This window comes from Phoenix dactylifera, chromosome 3 (assembly GCF_051530095.1).
Source record: "Phoenix dactylifera cultivar Ajwa chromosome 3, Ajwa_hap1_PhDact_Kaust_v1.1, whole genome shotgun sequence".
In the NCBI taxonomy this organism is placed as follows: Eukaryota; Viridiplantae; Streptophyta; class Magnoliopsida; order Arecales; family Arecaceae; genus Phoenix; species Phoenix dactylifera.
The window spans coordinates 24,932,638-24,936,312 of record NC_143192.1 but is presented as its reverse complement, the minus strand read 5'-3'; the positions used below and the strand labels follow the sequence as shown (position 1 = coordinate 24,936,312).

Here is a 3,675-nt window from a genome sequence, read left to right as displayed (position 1 = left end):
TTTACACCAAAGAATATGGAAAGGATAAAAGAACCTTCAACAGTGGTGTGTGCATTAAGGGAAGCAGTCACAATGACTTTGAGAGTGACTATTATGGGATGTTGGTTGACATCATCGAGTTAGACTATTTTGGTATTGGTAATAAAGTAGTGTTATTCAAATGTGACTGGTATGATACGAATAAGGGTATGAAAGTGCACCCTCAACATGGCCTCGTTGAGATCAATTACAGACTAAGACTTCCAACCAATGATCCTTTTTTGTATTAGCTCAACAAGCACATCAGGTGTTCTACACTGGTTACCCAGGTAAGAAGAAGAATCGAAGATTGTGGTGGGCAGTAATTAAGACGAAAGCTAGAGGTAGATTCCCTCCTAGTGGGACAGAAGTAAATTTTCTTGATTTTTATCAAGAAGAGAACCACAGGATTCCTACCCCAATCTCAATGACAGATGAGCTTGATGATCCAGACATTTTGGTTGGTGTTAATAGAGATGCAGAAGAAATTGATGCAGTAGAAATTGAGTTGATAGCTAACCAAATGGAAGATGACTTTGAGGATGAAGAAGAAGATTTTGAAGATGAACAAACTGAGGAAGAGGAGCATGAGGCTGAGGAAGATTAAAATATAACATGCATATTTATGAATGCTAATATAACTAATTTTAGACTTATAAATTATAATTGTGCAGACATGGGAAAGAGCAAAGGGAAAGCAACAGGTCCACTGATTGCTCTTTACTTTGATTGAATTTGTTGACATTCATATTGGAAAATAACTATAACTTTTTATTGTTGTGCAGCTATGGCCAAGAGAAAAGAAAAACCAACAGGTAATGGAAAAGCAGCTTTAGTACTAGCTGCTACTCAATCTCGAGCTGCTACTCAAGTTCCTCCCCAACTTCGCAGATTGCCTGAGCATGTCGAGTAATGTCATGATGATGATGACTACATCCCTGATGAGGACATGGATGAAGAGGTGGATACAAATGAAGAAATAAATGATCAGACGAATGGTGCAGTGTAAAATCATGAGGATGCAATGAATGAGGATCAGATGAATGATGAACTTGGGGCTGATCCAAGACAGAGTAATGGCCGAGAGCCAATCCTTAAAGCCCCTGTTGATACAAATGGAAAAGTGATTGTTAGGTGCACAAGAGGAATGTATGAAAATATCACTTTCTTCCATCACTAACTTGTTTATGTGTTTGTTGCATTTAAAGTATTTAGTTTATTTTCTAATGAATATTTTTTAAATTGCAGGTTTCTTGATTATGAAGTCAGCCACAAAGCTGTTGCTATCATGCGCCAATTTTTCAATGGTCCTTGGTTGTCATGGAGGGAGGTCCCTGCACATGCTAAAGTTGGAATGTGGAACAAGTTTGAGGTGATGTAATTAATTTATATTTTTTATCATTAACTTTTGCCCTTGTTACACTTGCCAATTAGTAAGTCTGATTACTTGCGACCTATATATTGTTAGGAGATACACACAATTCTTCCAGGACAATTGCATCATGTGCATCAAGTTTGGAACAAGCATTGTCAGCGACGGTTGACAACCTCATTAGGGAGGGTCAGAAGCCAAAAGCTTGTGGAATCAAAAGGAGATTTAAATAGAGCCCATGATAAACCCCCTAATTGGATCTATAGAGAAAATTGGAATAAGCTAATTGATATTTGGATTTCCCCAGAATGGAAGAAGAAATCAGAAGCCAACAAAAAAATATAGAAACACCATGAAGAATGGTAGCATCTCTAAACACTGTGGAGGATCAATCGCATTTGTCAATCATGACGAACGACTAGTACACATCTTTATTCAATTAGATTTCTATAATAATTTTCATATTATTGTTCAATCATCTCAAATCAGCCCATTATATGTTAATGAATTTTTTCTTTTCTCTTTTGTAGAAAATAAAGCTCGGTAAGGAGCCAACAATAGTTGAATCTTTTAATCGGACGCATAAGACAAAGCAAGGCATGGGAGGATATGTGGATAAGAGAAATGAAGCTGTCATGGTAAGTACAATTTTTTTATGATTCATAAATATTATTGAGCTTGCTCATGTTTATCTCTTATTTGATCCACCATAATGTTTTTCTCTTCTTTCAAATCAACTGGCAGACAAAGTATTCAGCTGAATACTCCAAAAAATATGATGATGCCTCCACCTCAGATGCTCCACCACGTGATTATGACTTGTGGTTTGAGGCAACTGGTGTCCCAACTCATGGCCATGTCTATGGCTTTAGTCCCCTGGAGGATCTTACTGGAATTATTGGGCAATCATCATCCTCTTCCGCCTCTACAAGTCAAGCTCCAGAGTTGTACATGCGTGAAGACCTTCTAGGTATTCTTGAGCACGAAAAAAAAATGGCAAGACGAAGTTCTTCAAAAGATGAGAGAAGAGATTGGCTTTGGACCCAGGCATGCAGATCAGGGGAGTAATGGTGATTCTGGTTCTGCTGATCATGCTTCATTGTGATTGCTTTTGCCTTAGATGATAGGTCTTTGCATTCGTAGGAGGAATGAAATCTCTGTTGATCTCTATGACATACTTTTGGATTTTGATTTTGATGGATTTAGGACATGTTGATGCCTATTTTGAATGACATGTTACATAACTTTTGCATAATGTTAAATGCCTTTGATATTACTGATATTATTATTATTATTATTATTATTATTATTATTATTATTATGAGCCAATCAATGTACCAAATGAACCAGGTTATTGGAATGTGATTAGTGACCAAATTTGGTTACTAAATTGTTTACCAAGTATTGTGACGAGCAGCCATAAACTTAGTGACAGAATTTTGGTTACGAAAAATTGATTTTGCTCAGTGAGTTGTGACAAATTAGCGACGGTAACCTTATCACTAGGTCAGTGACGGGATTAATGACAAATTTAGTGATAAAATTTATGATCATGTCTGTGACGACTAAATCTATCACTGAAGGTTGTGACAGATCAGTGACCCAACTTGTGACCGAAATCTGTGACAAATCAGTGACAAGTTATCTTCGTCACTAACTCAGGGACTGGTTAGTGACGAAAAATACGTAATTTCTTAAATATTTAATTTTTAGATTTGTACGACTTAGTAACGGCGGTTCTGTCACGAAGTTTCGTGACGGGAATCGCTGCCATCACCGAGAATTTAGTGACGCGTGTTTTTGTTATCAATTCAGTGACGGGAGTGTTGGGAATTGTATCCTAAATGTCAATCGTCAGCATATTGATGATTGAATTTTGTAAATAAATTGACAAATTAATAAAGTATTATTTGGCATTATTCATCATTTCATCTTCAAATGAACTCTTATATGATGAAGTCCTTAGGACTTATGTTATGATAAAGGAGGATTTATCCTTGAGTCCTTAAACTTGTTCGCGACCAAATATATGTTGTTACTAGGACGACAACATTATCGAGATTAGGTCGTTGTGTGACATATACGTTGGTTGTCCTCTTAACCAAGGAGTGTGGAGACACTGGTATGCCATACAGGTGAAGTGTAGGAGTACATTTCACTGAACGTGACCAATTCCGGAACGCTCTACTGTCAAGAGATGTTCCGAGTGGATATGGGTATAAGTTTGACCCTCTGACCTGAGATCGCAACCTGTGACTAGCAAGCAACTCACTGTACTTTGGTAC

The 3,675-nt window shown here is 37.2% G+C and overlaps 1 long non-coding RNA gene across 1 annotated transcript; it reads left to right on the top strand.

The window, feature by feature from the left end:
- The first annotated feature begins 307 nt into the window (after window positions 1-307).
- Window positions 308-1,997, top strand: LOC149767996 (uncharacterized). Its single transcript, XR_016399803.1, has 3 exons — window positions 308-1,167; window positions 1,267-1,390; window positions 1,487-1,997. It is a non-coding gene; the product is annotated as an uncharacterized LOC149767996 (long non-coding RNA).
- The last annotated feature ends 1,678 nt before the right edge of the window (window positions 1,998-3,675 follow it).